The sequence below is a fragment of the Peromyscus leucopus genome, chromosome 1 (assembly GCF_004664715.2).
Source record: "Peromyscus leucopus breed LL Stock chromosome 1, UCI_PerLeu_2.1, whole genome shotgun sequence".
NCBI lineage: Eukaryota > Metazoa > Chordata > Mammalia > Rodentia > Cricetidae > Peromyscus > Peromyscus leucopus.
Genome location: NC_051063.1, coordinates 110,296,723 through 110,321,182, shown reverse-complemented (window position 1 = coordinate 110,321,182; position 24,460 = coordinate 110,296,723). Strand labels below are relative to the sequence as shown.

Here is a 24,460-nt window from a genome sequence, read left to right as displayed (position 1 = left end):
GAACAGATTGGTGAAACCCTAAAGAATGGGTGTATGGGGGTGATATCCAAAGAATAAAAGTAGAAATGCTGAGAATACCAAAAAGACTAGTATTTGTGAATGACTGTTTTATAGAATAATCAAATAAATCCTTGTGAAAATATAAAGTAGTGGCCTAGACAAATATTAAATCATGAAATGTTATAATAAATGATTTCTCAAAACTGCTAGCAGTACTATGTGTTATTATTTTTTATTAATTTTGTTAATGTACAAACTAATTGAGTCACTATTACATTTTCATACATGTATATTATTGTATTGTAGACTGTTCTAAAATATACATCTTTGCTCCATTCCAAAAGAACCTGTGACAGATTCATGCATTTCTCCCACAGATCAAATGTCATAAAAATAAAATATAAAAACAAACAAACAAACACTGTAGCTGAAAACCCAGCAGTTACTCTAGTGTCCTGAGTGAAGGGTTGAACTGGATATCTGGGTTCTCCCAATGGCAAAATCCCAGCTTCTCAAGAGCCAACCATGACAAATATTCCATAAAGATGATAAATGGAAGTCTTTTAAAATAAGTTCTCTTTATTTCCTATTTAAAGTATTTTAAAGAGAATTGTCCAGTTTTTGTTTGTCAAAGAATATGAATAATGGGGCGTGCCTGGACCACAAAATGAACCCTGTATTGACACAAGCAAGCAAATGAATAAACAAACAACTATTAGGAATAATGTATTTCCATGACCCAAATATATTTCATTTATCACTGAATCAAGTCCATATTCTTTACCATTATACATATAAATCTATTTACACTAGGGTACAATATTATAAATATGTGAGAACATAGTGTTTGGCAAGCATTACCTTGAGCCTCCAGGAGACTTCTGTTCTATTAGAAGTAGTTAAATTGCAAAATAATTGAAATGGTGGTAATAAGAATGGAAACCATATATTAGATAAAATCCACAATGATATAAGACCTTGCAATGGAATGCCACACTGAGGTTCAGAAAGGCAGGAAGACTACCTCAGAAAAGGTTAATACTGGACTGGTCTTGAAGGCAAGTAAAAGCTAACCAGAAAAATCAATGTGGTTGAAGGAGTGGATGATTCTACATGGATGGACTGTAAGACAAACAAGATGAGTGAACATGGAGGCATGAGCAATATTCTGAAAATCAAAGAAGTTTAGACTATCTGGGTGTAAGTGATCAAGTAAGAGATACTAGAAAGATAGACTAGTGCCAGAGTAACATGGCAAAGGGAACACATTGTGTGTAGTATCTCTGGAAAATGTTCTCTAAAGTACATAATACATTCTCATTGGTCTTTTTCTCTGACCCATGAAGAGACAGAACTAAACTGAAGTACCTAGAGAAAAACATTTGCAGCCTCACTAGGCGATGCCAGGCATAGGATGGTCTTGGAACCTATAGTGGTTTCCAACAACCCACCAAAGTAAATAAATCTTTCAGGGTATCATAAAAGAATGCTTGGACAAAACTGAAGACCCAACAGTCTCCCTAAAAGGATATACCCAAAGGAATGAAAGAAACAGCTCAAAACCATACATACACTGCTTGTGTATTGCAGCACCATTCCCGATAGTTCAACTAAGAGACCCATCTAAGAGTCTGTTGGCAGATGAATAGGTGATAAAGATGTGGTGTACACCTACAGTCACATACTTTTAAACTATGTAAAGAATGAAACACATTCATTACATTGATAGTTCCGGAATAAATTATACTAAATAAAAAATCAATTTCATAGACCTGGAATGGAACAGTAGTTACCAGAGACTGGAAAGATGGAAAGGGAAGTGGAGAAATAAATCAACCAATAGGTAAAATATTGTTACTTGCCAGAAAGAGTAATCTCTATACTCCATGGAAAAGAAGAGTAAATACAGACATCAATAATATATAGCTAAAAGTACTTAGAAGAGAATATGATAGCAAAAAATAACAAAGCAATTGATAAATGCCTAATGCAATATGGATTAAAATTTCATGTTATACACCAACATGTATAAATATCTGTCAATGAAGTAATAAGAAATGCAATTTAAAAATTTCAGCACATCATTCACCAATGCGACTACTTGAACATGAACTGAACAAGGACTACATCAATAGATACACTAAAATGCCTCAACTCTGGGAAAAAGAACTACAGGGCATTAAAGAATGCTGAGAGCATTCTCATGAAAGACACACTTCTGGGTTATATAACACTAAATTATGAGTCCTGAAAACATACATACAAGTATCATTATACAGACTGAGCTGGAATATATTCATATATTCACACACACACACACACACACACACACACACACACACACACACACACGCGTGCGCACGTGCGCATACATGCATACACAACACACAATGTAAGAACAATTAAATAAAAGATGCCATGAATTTGAAAGAGCATGGAGGGGATACATGGGAGAGCTTAGAGGGAGGAACAAAAAGAGGATGGAAGTGATGTAAGTATAATCTCAAAAACTAAAAAAAAAAAAAAAAAATTTAAAAATCTTTATCACCATGGAGCTTCCATTGTAGTGAAGGAGAATCAAGCAGTCAGAATAATTGTCTAATGTGTTGTTCATACTCAATAAAAATGTATAAAATAATGCTTAGTGATAAATTAATACATTGATATTACATAGAATAAAATAGATTCATTCTAACTTAATCTAATAAATCCAAGATTTATATCCACTAATGATTTGTTTGTCTGTAGCTACCATTCTAATGTCTAGTGTGTATGTATTGCCTGCATGTGGTGTAAGTGTAAGTGCATCAGAGGTGAGTCTGGTGTCCACAAAGGCCAGAGAAGGCATCTGGGTTTTAGATTCACTGGAACTGGTGTCATAGGTTGTTATGGGCTGCCTTATAGATTCTGGGAACCAAACCAGGTCCTCTGCAAGAGCAATGACTATTCTGAGCCTCTGAGCCATCTCTGGTCTCCATAGTCACTATTTTTATGGACACTGTAGAGCAAATCGTACGTCACCTCTGTGACACAAAGCACATTAAAAATCTCCTAAATTAGAAACAAGCAAACAAACAAAGACGTGGATAGGTGGCTCACCCAGAAGTGCTTGCATAGCAATCATGAGGATTTGAGTTAGGATCCTAAAACTCACGTAACAGGCCAGGTACACTAGTGTGTGTCTGTAATCCCAGTGCTGACAAGAAATAAGATGTGAAGACAACTGGATTCTGGAGCTGGCAGATCAGGTAATTTCAACAAATCTTTGAGTTCCAGGTTCAGTAAGAGACCTTGTATCCAAAAATAAGGTGGAGAGTGATTGAAAGAGGGAGAAAGACACCAGACTTGTAAACCTCTGATCCCCATATGTATGCACACCAGTGCACATGGGCCCTTCCACACCCACACACCCACAGCCTCCATACCTCCCACATGCACTCACAAACTGCCTAGATTTAAAATTAAGAGTTTGTTTTTCTCTGTGCCATTTTATTCTTCTGATAAAAGAAGCACTTCTCACTTTCCATTAGTCTGTTTTTTCTTATTTACTTCAATGTGTGAAATGTATGCCATACTATGATCTAAAGTAGCATGATGCCACAACCTGGCTAATTCTAGAGGTTCCTAAAATACAAAGTGTGACAAAGTATGTGAGCAAAACCAATAGTTCAAGTTTATATAAAATGATTTTTCTCAAGCCAGACTGAATGAGCGTGATTAAGTCCATCCAAAACAAAACTCTATGCGTTACTCATTTGTTTACTAACAACTCCATACTCAACACAAATTTTCAATTTGTATGTCTGTTTGAAATGTTATGAAAAGATAATTTAACTGATATTTCAAGATTGAAAATATTTTGCCTTCTCTAGTCTGCTTTCAAGGTTTGGAATGATACATTGTCAGCCACATTGTGCACATTAAAATTTAATAATAGCATTAATGCCTATAATACTTCACATTTTATTCCAGCTACTGTAGGATGTGATGCATATGTATATTTAGAAACATTTGTAATCTAATTCAATTACAGGAACTAAACACAAATTGTGTTTTCCCCTAACCATTTGTTCTACCTCAAGTCATGGACAAGGACTGTTAAAATGTTGTATTTGTTCTTCAATACTGTGTATAAAACGTGCTCTAAAAGCTGCTTCTCTCTCCACACTATGATGGTCACAGTTAGTTAAATATTTAATGCCCTCAAGCACAAGGAGGGCATGCAGTGAGCATGAACTGTAGTGTAAAACTCCGGTAATGGCTTTAGATCCCCGGGGTCACTACTGCTTCACACTGATAGAGTAAATGGAGGGAAAGTCTCATCAAGATGCAAGTTTCAGTAGCAATCTGCCCTGCCATATCTGCTGACAAGATTAATTATAGGTCTCTGAACCTGATGTGTTTTCTTAATATCTTACACCACTTTAGAAGTCGGTATCCAAGCTAAAACATTAGGTGCAGCTTTGTGTAATTCTGTGTAATTCTCCTTTCCAGAGTGACTCTTCCCTGCATATTTTAAGTTTTGATAACTTACTGAGGCTCTGCTAAAAGCTTCCATTACTGATTTGCCATTATTCATTATAGCCGTCTGTTCAAATTAGGATGATATCTTTGCAACAGTAGCAAAACGCTGAAAGATGACCAGGGCCTTCTTTTTATAAAAAATAAAATAAAATAAAAATTCAGTTATTATATTTTTTCTCTCAGGCATATGTCCAAATAAAAGAAAAATGCAGTAAAACAGCTAAAAATTTCACCAAGGCATTGTGACCTATGAATAATTATAATAATACTTTAAAGAAGACATGCATGATCTCTATTTCAAATGTAAAGAGATAGACCTACAATTGCATGGTAGAGTGCTGGCCTAGCATGCATGAGGCTCTTAGGTCAGTTCTTCACACTGCAAAAAACATAGACAGAATCATGACTTATTTTTATTAGACAGAATTATGACTTTTTTTTAAAATTAGAGTGAATACAATATCTACATAAAGATGTTATATCATATGCCGGGCGGTGGTGGTGCACGCCTTTAATCCCAGCACTTGGGAGGCAGAGCCAGGCGGATCTCTGTGAGTTCGAGGCCAGCCTGGGCTACCAAGTGAGTTCCAGGAAAAAGCGCAAAGCTACACGGAGAAATCCTGTCTCGAAAAACCAAAAAAAAAAAAAAAAAAAAAAAAAAAAAAAGATGTTATATCATGAAGAGACCTAAGACACTTTTGTACTGAGTTATGTATGGGGTGATTTGAATATACTAGTATATGTCAACTGCTAAAATTAAGCAATTTGGTGAATGGAAAATGTCCCCCATGGGCATTGGTATTAGAATGCTTGATCCCCAGTTGGTGGTACTGTTTGAGGTGAAGTTGCTGAACCTTTGGGACTTGGAGCCTTACAGCAGGAAATACATTATTGGTGGCAGGCTTTGAGTTTGTAGCCTCTCCTTATGCCCAGTTCATTCTCTTTGCTTTCATTTTAATGGGGAGATGTGAGCTCTTAGCTTCCAAGTTCTGTTGCTATGCCTGGCACTTCTCCACATTTTTCTTCCTGCCATTGTGGAATCACAAGCCAAAATAAATGATTCTGCTATAAGTGGATGAGATCTACATGAGTGGACTGTGTGTGGTGGCATGGCAGAGGGCGAGGAGTGGGGGATGAGAACATAGGGAAGTGGGAGGGTCAAGCTGGAATAGGGACAGAGTGGGAGGGCAGGGAGGAAGATACCATGATAGATGAGGACATCATGGGAATAGGAAGAGGCAGGGTACTGGGGAGGCTCTCAGGAATCCACAAGGTTGACCCCACCTTGGTCTGCTGGTAGTGGTCCAGAGGGTGCCTGGACAGGTCTACTCTAGTGACCAGCCTTGCAAATAACCTGGCTGTCATCATAGAGCCTTTGTCCAGTGGTGATGGAGGGAGATACAGAGATCCACGGCCAGGCACCAGGCTGAGCTCCAGGAATCCAATTTATGAGAGAGAGGAGAGATACTGCAGGTGAGGGGCATCAAGATCATGATGGCAGGACATGCAGAGATGACTGGCCACACTAGTAGAAGCCCATGAAGTGAGGACTGGTGGCTGTGGAGCCCTCATGGGACTGGACTAGGCCCTCTGGATACAGAAGACGATTGTTTGGCTCTAACTGTTTTAGGGGCACCCAGGCAGGGGGATGAGAATCTGTCCCTGGTCTATGGGCAGGCTTCTGGAACCTGGTGCCTGTGGTGTGACACCTTGCACATCCTTGGTGAAGTGGGAAGGGGCTTGGACAAGCCTAGGCTCAGTGTTCTGGGCTCTGCTGACTCCCCATGGGAGACCTCAATTTGGCGGATGTGGGGAGGCTTGGGAAAGAGGGCTGAGCAGTGGGAGAAGGGAGAAGGGATCAGTGGATAGTATGTGGAGTGAGTAGAAAATTTCTTAATAAAGAAAAATGAAAAAAAATGATTCTCCTATCATATCCATCATGGTGTTTTGGTTTTGTTTGTTTTTTTTTTTCTCACAACAGGAAAATAACAAATGCAACATATAAAAATGAGTTTGGACATTGGTATTTACCAGTGGAATAAAGATATTTAAATGTTTGATTTTTAATTTCCTTGTTGATGAAAATATGGTATGAAAATTGGGGTTTGCTTTGAGGATTCTATCATATCCTATAAAGAATGTTATTGTCATAATACTTGGTCCTATTTAGCTATTGGACATCAGGTAAAATAAAAAATACAGCTCCATATAATGCAAAATGTCTGCCTAGTTCTTCCATTACCTTAATCTTCTTAAGTATGAATTCACTAAGTAAATTTCTAAGTCTTCATAGATCCTAATAAATGTTCAAACTTTCTGTTTCATAATCATCACTCCTAGTGATGAATGTGTAGAGTGATGTTTACAGATACACTGCATTCAATATTTTTCAATGAAAAATTTCTAAGCTCAGGCAGATTCTTTTCTCATAATTTGCTATAGGTAGAATAGTTCTAATAGTATCTGTCTGAATTTTTCTGGTTATCTTCATTAACTCTTTTTGCTTACATTCTGATCTTCCATTCTGTTGTAATCAGTAAGACCCTCTCTCTTCCTTCAAGGCTGCATTGTAATAATTCCCCCCAGCTCCTGATTCTTCGTATCTCCTCTTGTATATAATCATGACCAATCATGGTGGAGATGATGCCGATGATGATTATGCAAAGAGACATATTGCAAATGTCACTCCCTTCATTCAGGGATGAGCTTTCCATCTATAACTCAAGGTGGAGAACCCTGTCATTGACTGTTATCTAAAAGTCAGATCAAGTTAAGGACTCTAGGGAAACAGAAAGGGTAATATTTCTAGTAGAAAAAAAGTTGATGGAAGAATCTGAGGCACTGAGAAGATGACTCAGCAATTAAGAAAACTTGCTAATCGGTCATGGGATATGGAGTTTGGGTCAGAGCACAATTAGATGTCACATAACTACTTATCCCTCCAGCTCCAAAGGCTCTGATATCCTCATATGGATTCCATAAACATCTGAATACACATATGTACACATAGACATACACACACATACATACACATAAAATAGAATATTTTTTTTAGAAAACAAAGAATCTAAGATTAGGGTTAAGTTGGACTGATATGAAAAAGAATGGACGTTGCCTATACAAGGAAGGGAGGATTCTGGGGGCATAAGGCAACTGGTCAGAACCACATTCAATAATGTATATTCTATTTGAAAATGTTCTAATTTATTCTATTTCTTTATGTTGGGAAAAGATGCTTAATGAAATTAAACTGAAACATAAGAGTGCAGCTATCAGTTTAATCAAAATTGTTATAATCATCACCATCATCATATTTTGATCAGAAACACACACAAGCAGATTGACATTATACAGCAATTGTTCAAATAAAGTTTAAAATAAAATGTAATTATTCTTGTGCAATCTTCATTAATTAATCTATTTTTGGATATAATTTATATAACATAACATTGGCATATTTTTGTATTACATGAATAATGCCATCGTATTATTTTAAAAATCTGTGTGTGTGTGTGTGTGTGTGTGTGTGTGTTTGTGTGTGTGTGTGTGTGTGTGTGTGTGTATGCATGTTTGTTTTGTGTGTGTGTGTAATATGAGTACCTGTGTAGATGGGTATAATTACCTGAGCAGGCCAGGGGTGGGGTGCTGAGTGTCCTGTCCTATCATTTTCTACTTTATTATTGTGAGTCAGAGTCTTTTACTGAATCTGGGAATAGGTTTACTGTCAGCAACCCCGAGTGACCCGTCTATTCTATACCACTACCTCTGAGCTGGGATTACAGATATCTGCACCTTCACACCAAACTTTTTATGTGGGTACTGGAATCAAAACTCATCTCCTCATGACTCTCTGGCAGATATTCTTCCCCACTGAGCCATCTCTCTAGCCCTTTTATCATCCCCTTAAGGCAAAAATCTCAGGAGATGAAATCCTTCTCCACAATCATGTAGTTATCTGTAACATTGCTCTTTGTCATTACTTTAATTCATACTACTCCCATTGATTCAAAACTTTCGGTCCCAGAATAATTTATTAGAATATGAACTTTAAAACTTAGTGTACTTTTCACTGATGTTTTCCTGCACCAGTTTGCTATTATCAGAGTATATTATAGAAAATGTGTACAGTGACAGTTTTGGGATTGAAATGATTGACCTTTTATTTTTCTTTTTGATTTTTTAAAAATAATTTCTTTATTGATTCTTTGGGAATTTCACATCATGTACTCCAATTCTGCTCATTAAGAATCGCTTCATGGTGAGGAGTCAGTGCTGGAGATATGGAGACTAGGAGACCTGAACCTATTAGACACAGAAGGAGAGTGACCCCTGACCACTGGTTTGTGCTGAATGCCTGCATTTTTTCCCCTGGTGGATCATATAATCTGCCAACAAAGTCAAAGAGGTTCAACTACATTTTGAATTTGATGTTAATTTCTAATAAAATACAAGCCTCAAATCAAAACTGGCCATGTGTGCAGACATTTATTTAATATAGACATTCAAAAGCAACCAAATAGCAAACAGATCATGTAACCTATACTGTATTTTAGAGACACATTATTATTTTAGATGTGTTTATCAAACCCTGGTATAAAAATTCTCCTTTTGTGGATGTAAACATCATAAACATGCAGCCAAAATGACAGGGAAACCCTGATGTCACATGATGTTGACTTCCCGGATTGAGCGATTTCCAGAGCTGTCTCTCCACAAGGGAGCTTTCAGCTTCTCATCCCCATTGTAGGCATTTCTATATTATGGGTTAAACAATGCTAATCTCTGTTAGAAAGCGTTTACCTTCTAGCCAATTTCAGGTGTGCAAAATTTTTAATAGCCTTAGTTGTTTGATGCTCTCCTTTCTATCTGTTATGGTGACAGGTGGCCAGACTGTCTTAGGACAGGGAGTCATGGAGGACACTCCAATGAATATGTTGGTATTTGGGAGCCCTATTTGCCTTCACAGTTCCTGTTTCAACAAATGAAAAGCAAATGGCAACTTACCATTGTAATGTACATCACAAAATGCCTTATAGTTGACTATGGAGGCTAGTCTTTCTGATGCAATGCCAAATAATTCTGATTAGAATACAGTTTGTGACGGTGTTAAATCATTAAGAGCTGTATCATTAAGTTGCATAGCAATAATATGCGAATGTAAATGACAAGTGATACATATGTATATATATATATACATATATATAGTGTGTGTGCATTTTGTATATATTGTGTGTATGCATAATAATACACATATGTGTTTATGAGCGTGCTTTATAACACATATGTATATAATAAAGTTTACTGTGTTCTGTGTTCTCCATGAGCCAGCTGTTGTCTAGAAATGTGGTTGAAGGTTTGTAACAGGTTGTTTCTACAGAGCATCCATAAAGTGAACTTCTGGGAAGCTTTCTTTTAAACCCCACCAAATACATTTTTTTTGTACCTTCCATTCTGAAATTATGCTCTCCTATTTTAGAAAAAAATTACTTAATATACAGTAACTAATAACATTTTCATTTGTTTTTCTTTTCCAAATAGTTTATAAACTCTTCATCCATAGAAATAATTAATTCTCCTCTTACATTTCCTTTAGCATCTACTTATTTCAAACAGGTAGTTCAGTAACAAGTTATGTTTCTCTCTCTTTTTTGCTTCTCATGTCAGCATGAAATGGCTTGGTATACAGATGCACAGGAAATGCTGTTGACTGACTGAAAAACATCTTATTATGGTACTACCATTATTGAAGTTTGCAGGTTTCTTTCCCTAATTTCAAAATGTCTTTTTCATTTCAGATCACCCCAGGTAGCTGTCTCACAAGATCAATCTATTGATTTTCACTGCATGGGGTAAAGAAGAAACCACCAAATCAGGTATGGCTTTCAGGCTCAAAAATTATCCACTTGAAATTAAACATATATAATGCACTATAGACTGAAACTTTTAAAATATTCTTACAATGGAGCTTGAAGCAAGTGGTTTTTGGAAATTGCTAAAGAAATCTTTATTACTTTTTTTCTAATGCAAAACCTCTCTTGTGAAAAAGAAACTATACAAGCTCTTGTTAAGACTTCTTCATTGTATTTTACCCCATCTAATAATTACTGTATCAATACATACTCTGTCTAAATGTCCTTAGCCACATTCCCACTGTAATCTGATGTCCATTGTTCCTGCTTTTGATATGCACTGGAAATCCACAGCATCTTTTTAGTCTAATCAGTATTTAAATGCCTTTCTTGTTTGTTGAAATGAAAGTAGCAGTGATTAGTGGCACAGATGTTTCCCTGAAATTGAAAATGTAGGGGTTAAAACCAAAAATTAAGCCAAATCCACACAGTCTTTGCATGCATATTCATTTTTTTTTATTTGGAGGGGGATGGGGTTGTGAGATAAACATTACTATCAAGCAAAAATGGTACTGGTTAAACTTGTGAAACTCTGTGACTGGAAAAAGAGAGGACATTTGAAAATAGGTCAGTGCAAACTCTGAAGAATGGATATACAATTTTAATATGCTGGTAAAATAAATATTGTCTGCTGTCACAGATGATGCTGGGAGACACCTTGGAAAGACAAAAGAATAATCAGAATTGCATGCCAACTGAAAAAGTGCATAAGGATTTTTAAACACCCATGAAGAAATCATCATAATTATTTATTGATACATTAATATCATGTGGTATTTATCTGCTAGTGACCTAAAATTCTATAAATATGAGTATATAACCTTTAGTTGTCAAAATGCACAGTTTATAATCACTAAAAATTTCCATATTGATTTTATTTGCCTATTATTTGTGTTCTTTCTTTAGTGTTATCCATTAAGACTTAATATTTGACAAGGAGCAAAGTTTAAAGGTACTTGTATCAGTGAACTGATAATTACTTCATAGTTAAAGAAGGCAATCTGCATTTGGGTGGTTTTTCCAGTAGTCTCTTGCGTTTTATTTGAATTGCTTTAATGATTATAAGAAGATGAGAATCTTTGTATTAGATTGTGTCCCCTAACAACCAGCATATGTAAAAAACCCGTATCTAGGTTTCCTGAGACCATGGACCATGCTGTAATCTTCTATGAAACTCTATTCACATAGACTTAGGAGGTTCCATTGAATCTTCTCTAATGTTAATATTCACGATTAAGAGATCATCATTACTCTTAGTTGAGAAGGAGATACCACATGGAGATTCAGTGTATCTTAAATGAAAAACAAAAACAAAACAAAACAAAACCTCCTTTTTATTGACTCATTGTGAATTTTACATGATGCATCCTGATCCCGCTCATCTTGCCCCTTCGCCCCCGCCCTCTGCCCTTATGACCTCCTCCCAAAAACAAGACAGAATTTAAAAGTATAACCTAAAAACAAATCAAAAAATAAATAAATGGAGGAAGGAAGGGAGGGAGGGAGGGAGGGAGGGAGGGAGGGAGGGAGAGAGAGAGAGAGAGAGAGAGAGAGAGAGAGAGAGAGAGAGAGAGAGAGAGAGAGAGAGAGAAAGGAAGGAAGGAAGGAAGGAAGGAAGAAAGAAAGAAAGAAAGAAAGAAAGAAAGAAAGAAAGAAAGAAAGAAAGGAAGAAAGAAAGAAAGATGGTAAGTTTGTTTCAGTTTGGAAGCTGTAGTACAGCCCAATGAGTCACACAGTATATGCCTTAGTCCATACATCTTTACTTGTAGGTGTTCTTTGCAATGAATCCTTAGTTTGACTCAAGGCCTCTGGCTTCTGGTACTCTATTGACAGTGGACCCTCAATGGGACTCCTCCTGGACATTGTGTTGTCCCATGTCATGGGTATCCTGTAGCTTTAGGTCTGTAGACCTGGCCCATTCACATACTTCAGCAGTTCATAGATGAAGTGAATGGACCTGAAAGCAGGAGAATGGCACCTGCCCCCTCTGTCATATGCCATGTGTTGGCATGGTTAGGGGTAAGATGCTGTCCACCCCATCCTACCCCTTGCCAAATGCAACAGGTGGGGTAGCTGGCCTTGGGGGCAAAAGAGCAGAAGATCTAGCTGTATCCCTCAGCAACTGCAGCAATTGGGAGAGCAGGCCATATACCTCATCTGGACAAAACTGTAGAGCTGGCTGTTGTGGTATGAGTGCTGGAGAGCATGACCCAAGGGCTTGAAAGCAGGAGAACTGGCCCTGCTCCTTGCTGCCTGCTGCACTAGGTGAGCTAGCCAGAGCAGTGGTGGAGAGTTTGCCAAGGTAGTGATGAGGATGAAAAAGTGGAAGGCTGACCAACTCACATACCACCCAGGCCCAGAACCAGGATTCAGTTATCTTGACACCATTACTACTTCATCTTGTATAACCCCCTACTCTGACATATGTAGTGTTTGCTGTTTCTGACCATTACAATTAAATATGGCTCCATTTAATTTCATCAGAATAGCTGAAACTTTTCAAGCAATTTCTGCTGGGGATGCTATGAGAATGTGTTGCTCTGATTGATAGATAAATAAAATGCTGATTGGCCAGTAGTCAGGCAGGAAGTATAGTGTAGGTGGGATAAGGAGAGAGGAGAATTCTGGGAAGTGGAAGGCTGAGCGAGGAGATGCTGTCAGCCGCCATGAGGAACAGGATGTAAAGTACTGGTAAGCCACGAGCTACGTGGCAAGGTATAGATTTATAGAAATGGGTTAATTTAAGATGTAAGATCTAGCTAGCAAGAAGCCTGAGCCATTAGGCCAAACAGTTTTAATTAATATAAGCTTCTGAGTGATTATTTTATAACAGCTAACAGACTGCAGGGGCCTTGGCAGGACCTGGAGAGAAACTCCAGCTACAAAGTTCTTATTGAGCAAACAAATAAGCAAGTTATATTGTTTCAAAGCATATACCACTGCCTTCATGTCTATAGAAAACCTCACCCTCTTCCTTTCCATTAACTAAACAAAGTACATGTGTTGGGGGGAGATCAGGGTTTCTCCTATAGGGCTTTAATATTGTTTTTTTCAAGGGATTAATTAATTTTGGGGGAAATATATATATATATATATATATATATATATATATATATATATATATAGTAGCTGTAGAATTTCTCTCCAGCTCCCGCCAGTCCCAGAGCCCACTTATAAAATAAACACACAGACTCTTACATTATTTAAACTGCTTGGCCATTAGTTCAGGCCTGTCATTATCTAGCTCTCACTCTTATATTCAGCCCATTTCTATTAATCTATACTTTGCCACGTGGCTCGTGGCTTACTGGTACCTTACATCTTATTTGTCCTGGTGGCAGCTCCAGGCAGTCTCTCCTCTCCTTCCTCCTTCCTCAATTTTCCTCTCTGTTAGTCCCACCTATACTTCCTGTCTGGCTATTGGCCAATCAGATTTATTTACATATAGTGATATCCACAGCATTATATATTTGTTATATATATATATATATATATATATATATACATACACATATATATATATATATATATATATATATATGTGTGTGTGTGTGTGTGTGTGTGTGTGTGTGTGTGTTATTTCAACACAAGGGTTAAAGGAAAGAAAGATGGTCAAAGGAAACGCATACCTGAGCATGAATGGTGGTTCTCAAGTAATTCCTTCTGCCTTGTGTCTAATACTATTTTAGTATATTTAGTATAACAAAAGATCAATTTAATGCCACATTTATAATCACTATCACTATAGTCTAAAGAAATCACAAACTGAGAGACAAACTTAAAGCCAAGTTCTTCCCTTCTTTTCTCATGGTGAAAGTTATATTTTCTTTGCTACAGATTGTACATTTGTAGGTTGGAAATAATTACCTTACCTTACCTTACCTAAAGGGTCTTTCTAAGGAATGAACTATAAAATACATTATATGTTCTTACTCTATCATTACTCTATTAACACAAAAGAAGTGCCCCCAAAATATTACCTATATTTTACAATTATTTAGATTTATAAGGGAAAGTCAATGTTTTCAGACTAGAGCATTAAATATGTTTTTATTTCTTCTGATTTCCTAGATGGCATTATATGACATGAAAAAGTGATATCAGGAGAGCTAACCTGCATTAACAGTGGGCATTGATCTTGTCCATTTAATTCTCCAAATAACAACCATTCCATAAAAAAGACATTTGCTTTGAATGTCTTTTTTAATAAAACCTTTAGAACATGGACCTGTCTTGATCTCTATATTCTTAGGGGACAAGAATTGAAGTTGGTAGAGAAATGGCATTCTCAAGATAGCACACAGACAGGAAAGACTGAGATATGGCACTTTCCATCTACTTAATTGTGTGAACTTTTCCTTAGAATAAGCTATGAGTTTAGGGCAGTAATTATGACTCATGTGACTTTCCTTCCTATTTCTGCCTATCATACTTTTCCACAGTTTCATATGAGTTATGTCAGTAGCCTTCAAAATGTGCTCTCTACCAGCCAGCATCATCAACATCATCACCTGTTGGAATCAAAGTCTTAGGCCTTTTCAAGGTACAGAGCATCCTAATATCTAATGGTGGATCTCAGCAATGTAAATATTTCACAAGATCTTCAGGTGATTCTACATGCTGAAGTTCAAAGACTTCTTAAAGAGACATTCCCTGGGCCTGGGGTTATATTGTAATGATTATGTAGTAGCATGCAATGAAACATGGGTTTGAACTCAAAAACTGGAAATAAAAACAATCAAAATTATTTGAAAGAAACTAACTCATCTTACACCAGCAATCATCAGTTGCTGACAGCCCTATACATATGAATGCACCAACAACACAAAATAAACTCAGTCGCTTTAAAAGATAAAGAAGCCTATGAAGTTAGGAGGTAAAAGTAGTAGGGAGAGGTGTGGGAGAGGTTGGAGAGAAGGGAATGTGGATGGATTTGATAAAAACTAGGAAAATAATTAATGTACTTCGTTTCCATTGCCATCTAGAATTATTTTAGGTTATGGGGGGGCATATAACATATGTTTGTCTTGACAATACACAGAGACAGTAGGTTTTGATAATCTGAAATAAATATATATCTTTACTCTTTTCAACTTACCAAATTCAAATTCCCTAAATTTCTACATATTTGTTTAATGATTATAGATTAATATTTACATATTTGTGTTTATGTTTATGTGTAAATACTTGGACTTTTCCCTCCATAAATAAATACATCTATAGTGTGTCCTATTTGGGGGTATTAAAATAATTTACTTAAATCTGAGTCTTCACCTTAGGTATTATGTAAATAAAATCATGTATTATGTAAATGTAATTACATGTGAAAGTAATTATAGAGATGTGCAATGCAAACCTTTGAGCTGTAATATGGTGAATTACGGGAGATGGTAATTATATAGCACACTCTCTAAGTCTTCAGCATTTGGAAAGGAGGTCATTAATTTCTATGTTTTGAAAATACAATGAAATGTTTATTGTGTTCTGTAGAAGATGTGGGGACTGGGTGTTCTGATTAGGGAGATGCAGGATGGAAAGCACCCTGAAGCCTGAGGATGTTCCCATCAGGGCAGCATCTCTGTTCCAGAGCCCTTATGATTTAGTGCCAATTATAAGCCATATTGATCTTTCCAAGAGACAGAAAAGGTAAAATCCCCTTACCTACTCCACTTTCTAGTGTGTTTCTTATAAATATATCAGCTACATGATCTAGTGCCTCACACAGTTCAGGACTTTTGAAATTGATTGGACAGGTTATGAGAGTAGCTGCCAAATTAAAACAAAACAAAGAGATAAGTGTGCAGAATTCAATAGACATGTAGTTGTGAGATCAGCACTTAAAGATCTGTGTCACAGGTATTCTGTATGTAGGCTGACATTGCATGTATAAGCATAAAAGACAAAAATAGAAACAAGTAAATAAAAGCAACTCTGAAAATTGAGCAAAGCAAAAAATTCAGGTATTCCAGTCTTCATGAGAAAACTGTTTGGAACTAGCTCAGACTTTAAGACCCAGTGTTCAGTGGACTATTTCCCCTCTCTGAGATAAATGCAGCAATCGCCTGAATGAAGTTCTGGGTTCTCTTCTAGGTCAAGCCTGTTCATTTGCTTCTAAGCAGATGGCTCTCCAGTTTCTTTGCCCTTTTTTACCCCCGGTGCCTTCACCATATTCCAAAGCTGCCACCATCTCCATGGCATAAAGACATCAATTGCTTCCTAAATGCCCGATTCCCTGTTTCTCATTTTCTCCAAAGTCTGTTTTTCACCCTGTGGCCAATGTGATTAAACTTCCAATGAGTTCTCATCGCTTGTAAGGAAATTACTAAAACCATTACCATGACCTAGGCTTTTCTACATGCTGTTATCTGTGCTTGTTTTTAACCTCCGCTCACTTATGCTTTCTTTACAGCTCTACACTGTCCGTATTCATCTTTTCTGATGACATGGCTGCTCAGATATGTTCTGTTTCTGAAATATCCTCCATTGTATTGACTTTCAGATTTGCAGATCTCAGCTACAACTACATGAGTAATAAAGTTCAATATAAGTAGTATAATCACAGTTAGATCTTATAAGACCAGATTAAAAACACATATACCAAGTACAAGTAACACAAGTTATAGCTATATAAGTTAAAAAGAACAAAAACTAAAAGAAAACAAACAAAAAACTCTTGAAAAAATATATCATGTTCACATTAATCTAGAAAGCTAATGATATAAAAGTAGATTGTAGAAAAATAACAATAGTAAGAATAAAGAAGATTATAATTAAATAATTATAAAAAGAGACCAATTTATTAAGATACAGATAAAAACAACAAGCTGTGCTGGGCAGTGGTGGCTCATGCCTTTAATCCCAGCACTTGGGAGGCAGAGGCAGGAAAAATCTCTGTGAGGCCAGCCTGGTCTACAGAGCAGATTCAAAGACAGGATTCACTGCTACACAAAGAAACCCTGTCTCAAAAAGCCTAAAAAATAAAAAAATAAAAAATAACCTCCAAGTAACAGCATAATTGTTTACTGTAGAAGTGATCCAAAGCCACTAGAACTAAAACATTTTAGGAAGATGGTAAGATTCAATTGGAAAATGAAATTTAAAGTTAAAAATAACATTTTAAACGTAGGTCTATCTGACAGTAATGATACAAGACATCTTCAAAGGAAACAAAATATTTTGTTTGATTGTCAAAAATAAAATATAGCCTCACAGAAACTGAAGTGGTAATCACAGAGGCTGCAGGGGTCTGTGCTAGGTCCTCTGTTTGTATGTTATGGTGTAAGCTTCATGTTTTCTTGAGACTTCTAACAGTGGGAGTGAGGGTGTCCTTGATTCTTTCCCCTGATCCTACTGGGTTGCCTCCCCCAGCCTTAATATGAGGGTTTGTGCCTCATCTTTTTGTATCTTGTTATGCCTTGTTCAGTGGCTATCCCTGGGAGCCTGCTCTGAACTGAAATGGATGAGAAGTGGACCTAGGGGAGAGTTGTGGGGAAGGGGGACTGGGAGGAGTAGAGGGCATGGAAAGTGTGGTCAGGATATATTGTATGAGAGAAGTATAAATAAATTTAAAACAATAAAAAATATATAGGGCCAACAACACAAGTATGAAAACCTCAGTTTGGATCCCCAGAACTCATGTAAAAGGCTACAGATGGTGCTGTGTCCTCATACATAACTCTAGCACAGGGTAGGGATGGGAAGGCAGAGAAAGACAGATCCCTGAAGCTCATTGACCAGTTATCTTAGCAAAACAAACACACAGAATGGTGACTACCATCACGGAAAGACATTCACCATTAGCACATGTGTGCATACACCACATTTACATGAACACATACATATATTATAAAATACATACTTACAATTTAAAATAACATTAAAGAAAAGCAAGAGAAATAATCTGTGTCTGTAGTGGTATTGTGTTCCCCAAAATATTGTTCACCCTAATAAACTTATCTGGGGTCAGAGACAGAACAGCCACAATATTAAACATAGAGGATAGGCATTGGTAGTACACGCCTTTAATCCCAGCACTTGGGAGGCAGAGCTAGGCAGAAATCCATGTGTTCAAGGATACAGCCAAGCATGGTGACTCATGCCTTTAATCCCAGAAAGCGAGCCTTTAATCCCAGGGAGTGGTAGTAGAAAGCAGAAAGGTATATAAGGCGTGAGGACCAGAAACTAGAAGCTTTTAGCTGGTAAAGCTTCAGAATTTCGAGCAGCAGTTCAGCTGAGAGCCATTGGGATGAGGACACAAAAGCTTCCAGTCTGAGGAAACAAGACCAGCTGAGAAGTTGGCCAGGTAAGGTTAGCTGTGGCCCATTCTGTCTATCTGATCTTCCAGTGTTCACCCCAATTACTGGCCTCAGATTTGATTTTATTAATAAGAACTTTTAAGATTCATGCCACATATGTCCTTTAATATGACTTAGCATTAAAATCATTATCCTCCCCAGAATTATCTGTCCTTTCAATATTATCTTGTCCTTCAAAAATCTGATTATTGTTTCTGGTAAAAATTGAAGTTTATAATAAAATTCATATGACAAAAAAAGCACCTGGAGTAGCTAAAGCAATGTTGCAAAGGAGCATTAGCAAAGAGCTATGACAACTGAGGCCACATCTTGTTATAACAGTCATGTGGCAAGCAGTTAGGTGGTGATATCAAAGTTAACGATGGAACCTGTGAACATGAGGTATGCAGAAATAAATCTGGACACATCCAAACCATTGATTCCTGACCAAAAAATACAGTGACTGGCATCCAGTGTTTTTCAGCATACCATTTGGAATAATTGGATAGTTGTATAAAAAGTATGAACTTGCATCCACATTTATCTGATCTAAAGTACTAAACAAAATGTACTATGTATTTAAATTGAAAATATAAAAGTATACAGCATTTAGAAGTAAACATGGATAATATTTCTGTGGTCTTGGGAGCAAGCAAAGGTCTTATTTATTTATTCATTTATTTATTTATTTTTAGACAAAGCAATGGAAGTCCACTCTGCAAAAGAAAATATTAATAAATTGTTATTCATCACACAATAGTATTTTGATCTTCAAAAGATACTGCTAAGAGAATATTACTAAAGCCAGAGGCTTGGAGTGTTTGCACAATGTATCTCCAACCCCAAATTTTAGAATATAATATATTTAGAATATTCTAAAATATATTATATTCATAATATAAATCAGGTGTAATGTTTAGAAATAGATTAAGGGGAAGAATAAGAAGAACACAAAGAGGAACTAAAGGAGGAAGGGCCAAGAGCAGAGAAGAAGAAGGAGTACTGGGGAGAGGAGGAAGGAAGAGAGGAGGAAGGAAGAGAGGAGGAAGGGAAGAAGTATGGTCATTTCTTCTGTTATTATGGACTCATTAAAAAAAAAAAAACCTGGCTTACATTGGAACCAAAGTAATAAATGCCAGAGTTATCACTTAAGCCAATGCTGTCTCATTTTAAACCCAAACCTAGTGTTGAGGAAGACTTACAAGAGTGAGAAACTCAGGATCTACCCAGTCTCACATAGCCTAGATATTCATTAACATTAGTCTTGCTGTGTCAGTTATTAATGGAACCAAATAGATTGTCTTTTCATGTGGTTGTAGCATACTTGCTTTTCATGGGTTACAGCCAAATATCTCTGTTTGAAGTTATGATATGGATTCCCAGATCATCCCCAGAGCCACAGATTGAAAGAAATATCAATGGCATATCACTGACCTGCTTAAGGAAAGTGACTTAATGAGGCCACAATACTACACCTGAGTGTTGTGCTCCAGGCTGGCTCAAGAGCACTCTCCCTAACCTAATGCTTATTAGATTGCTTTCCAGATGAATGATAAGAGAGGATAGTAATAAGCAAGAAAGCTAAGCTTATATTAATTTGGCAGTGGAGAGATTAACAGCTGAAATTCAATAACTCTGTGGAAACATGAGAAGCAGTCAGATCTACTCAATCCTATGTGGAAACATTTGAAGAAATTCAAAGTTAGTAATAAAAACAGCTTGGTACTGGCATAAAAACCGACATGTGGACCAATGGAATCGAATTGAAGACCCTGACATTGATACACACACCTATGAACATATAATTTTTGACAATGAAGCCAAAACTAAACAGTGGAAAAAAGAAAGCATCTTCAACAAATGGTGCTGGCATAACTGGATATCAACGTGTAGAAGGCTGCAAAGAGATCCTTATCTGTCACCGTGCACAAAACTTAAGTCCAAGTGGATCAAAGACCTCAACATAAATCCAGCTACTCTGAACCTGCTGGAAAAGAAAGTAGGAAGCAGTCTTGAATGCATTGGCATAGGAGATCAATTCCTAAATATAACACCAGTAGCACAGACAGAGAGAAACAATCAATCAATTGGGATCTCTTGAAACTGAGAAGCTTTTGTAGGCAAAGCGACAGCCTACAGAATGGGAAAAGGTCTTCAACTCCACATCTGACAGAGCACTGATATCCAGAATATATAAAGAACTCAAGAAATTAGACATCAAAATGCCCAACAGTCCAATTAAGAAATGGGCTATAGAACTAAACAGAGAATTCTCAACAGAGGAAACTCAAATGGCTGAAAGACATTTAAGGAATTGCTCAACATCCCTAATTATCAGGGCAATGCAAATCAAAATGACTCTGGGATAACACCTTACACCTGTCAGAATGGCTAAGATCAAAAACACTGAAGACACCTTATGCTGGAGAGGATGTGGAGCTAGAGGAACTCTCCTCCACTGCTGGTGGGAATGCAAGCTTGTACAACCACTTTGGAAATCAATACGGCACTTTCTTAGAAAATTGGGAATTAATCTCCCGCAAGATCCAGCTATACCACTCTTGGGCATAAAGCCAAGGAATGCTCAATCATACCACAAGGGCACTTGCTCAGCTGTGTTCATATCAGCATTGTTTGTAATAGCCAGAACCTGGAAACAACCTAGATGCCCTTCAACTGAAGAATGGATAAATAAAATGTGGTACATATGCACAATGGAATACTACTCAGCAGAGAAAAAACAATGACATCATGAGTTTGGAGGCAAATGGATGGATCTAGAAAAAAATCATCCTGAGTGAGGTAACCCAGACTCAGAAAGACAACATGGTATGTACTCAATCATAGGAGGATACTAGATGTAAAACAAAGATGACTAGACTCCTACTCACAACTCCAGGGAGGCTACCTAGAAAACAAGACCCCAAGAAAGACACAGGGATCGCCCAATGACAGAGGAATGGATGAGATCTACATGAACAGCCTGGACGTGAGTGTGGGTAATGAAGGGCAAGGGTCAAGGGAAAGAGAGCTTAGGGGAGTGGGAGATCCCAGCTGGATCAAGAACAGAGAAGGAGAACAAGGAATAAAAGACCATGATAAATGAAGACCACATGAGAATAGGAAAAAGCAGAGTGCTTTGAGAGGCCCACAGAAATCCACAAAGATATCCCCACAATAGACTACTGGCAATGGTCGAGAGACAGCCCAAATTGACCTACTCTGGTGATAGGATGGCCAAACACCCTAAATGTTGTGCTAGAAACCCCATCCAATGACTGAGGGAATTGGATGCAGAGATCCACGGCCAGGCCCCAGGTGGAGCTCCAGGAGTTCAATTGTCGAGAAAGAGGAGGGTTTTTATGAGCAAGAATTGTTGAGACCAAGGTTGGATAAAGCACAAGGACAAATAGCCAAACGAATGGAAACACATGAACTATGAACCAATAGCTGAGGAGCCCCCAACTGGATCAGGCCCTCTGGATAGGTGATACTGTTGATTAGCTTGATCTGTTTGGGAGGCATCCAGGCAATGGGACCAGGTCCTATACTCAGTGCATGAGTTGGCTGTTTGAAACCTTAGGCTTATACAGGGATACTTGGCTCAGCCTGGGAGGAGGGGACTGGATCTGCCTAGACTGAATCTACCAGGTTGAACTCAATCCTCAGGGGAGTCTTTGCCCTGGAGGAGATGGGAATGGGGAGTGAGCTGGAGGGAAGGCAGGGAGGGGGGAGAACAAGGGAATCTGTGGCTGAAATGTAAAATTAAATTAAATTATAAAATTAAAAAATAAATTCAAAGTTATGACATGACAATCTGTACTGTCAGTCATTCATTTTGTGGCAAATACAAATAAATCTTTATTCAATGTTCCTCTTCCATTTTTCAGAACGATTGAACAAAAACCCAGTTTGGACTTTGGCATATAGGACTACTTTAATAATAGACCCATCATTTACCCTTTCAGTTGTAAGTTGAATGGGTCTGGAGGTCATTTACATAGTTTTTACAAAGAAGAATGAGCAGTGGATGCTTCAATCCTGTTAGAAAAGTTTTGAAGGAGTTGCAAGGAAGACAAGGGAATGAAACTGGGCCTAAAGATAAGGAAACACATTTCTTACTCGACCACATTTTACCTAATTCCACACAAATTTCTTCAGTAGTTCGAGTGACTCCATTAGCTACTGAGAAATCATTTTTGCATCACTGTATATTAAGCAGAACATTAAGAATACAGTAGGAGGTGGCTAGACTCTGCCCTGTTTTTCATAAAACTCCCAGGAAAAATCATTGGGGCTGTGTTATTAAGATATATGACATTCCCTCAGAAAAATGCAACTCAAATCCTGACTTCCCTGGTGATGACTCTTTCATAAATATCTTTTCATTTCTGTCTTCAAAAAAATTGAAATGAATAGTCACATAACAGCAACTGTAACAAGACAACAGTTACAGGAAAATACACCCAAACAAACCTAGATTTCCTTGAGGGTCACATGACATTGTGTGCCCAACATTTTAAACTCAGAAGCATGTGCTTGTAGTTTCAGAGGTCAAGAGCATTTATGAGCAGATTTCTATCAAAGACATCATCTAGTTGTTGGGTCATGACAAACCAATATTTTAGCTTCACTTTACTGAACTTTAAAACATAAAAGCACCTATGTATATACTATGTTTTGTGATTAAAGGAGGCCATGGGTACAGATGAGTTAGCCCAGGTTCTGGTAAGTAACATTATTCTGAATACACTGGGTTATGGTTATTATTTCTACCAAGCCCCCAGAGTAGAGAAATGTGTGAAGCAATCTCTTGATGGAAGATGTCCTGAGAGAACATTCCACTTTCACTTCTCCTAATTGCTTTAGGAATGCTAGGCAATATCCTATTGAACAAAGTAATAACATACAGCTATCATTTTTCTGTCTATAGCAGAAACAGAGGCAGAAATAGGGGTCAAAAACTGGAGACTTAGCAATAACAAATTAGAAGGTAGTCTATACATTTATAGAAGATGACAGGACATTGCATCAAAAGATAATAGAACGTAGCACCCAGAAGTTGGTCTTTAATAGAATTTTCTAATAAAACCTACCAAGGAAGAAAAGACATATTTTAAAGGGAGAGCACCACATTTACAATATGAGTCCAGGTCATCTTTCAGTGTAAAATCTAAGGGATTGACTAAAAGTCAAAATGACGACACTCTGTCAAAAGGGTACTGCATGCAGAAAGAGGTCCTTGTTTTCACAAATGGAGAAAAATAGGCAAAAGTAAATATTGTAGAACTGATAATTATCTAAAGTTTAAAAAAAGTTAACATTTTTTAAAATGATAAAATATAAAGGAAAGAGAAAGATGAAACTCCCCCACACAGAATTCAAATAATACATACATACATATATATAATTTATATATATTCATATACATATAATATAATTTGTAATTGTGGCCTATCCTTACTGACTTAGAGAAGTATATCAGTATACTGCATGAAACTAACTCACTGTGGGCCATCCTGGTAAATACCCCTCTGCAGTTCAATAGGAAACCACTTTGAGAGCATGTGTTCTTAGATGTGTTCTTAGCATGTACCCTTATCCACTTCACCTGTAAAGTGAATATCATCACCAATATGCATGATGCCATCATTATCATGGTAGTGTACATCACTGGTACTTTTCAAAATTCTCAAACTAGTGTAAGAAACTGTTATATATCAGACACCTAAT

The 24,460-nt window shown here is 37.2% G+C and overlaps 1 protein-coding gene across 1 annotated transcript in view; it reads left to right on the top strand.

Annotated features, from left to right (window-relative positions):
- Nucleotides 1-24,460, top strand: part of Tenm4 (teneurin transmembrane protein 4) — a 2,730,446-nt gene that overhangs the window by 634,259 nt on the left and 2,071,727 nt on the right. Inside the window, 1 exon segment of the mRNA XM_037206447.1 lies at nucleotides 10,320-10,397. The gene's annotated coding sequence lies outside the window, so the exon portion shown is untranslated.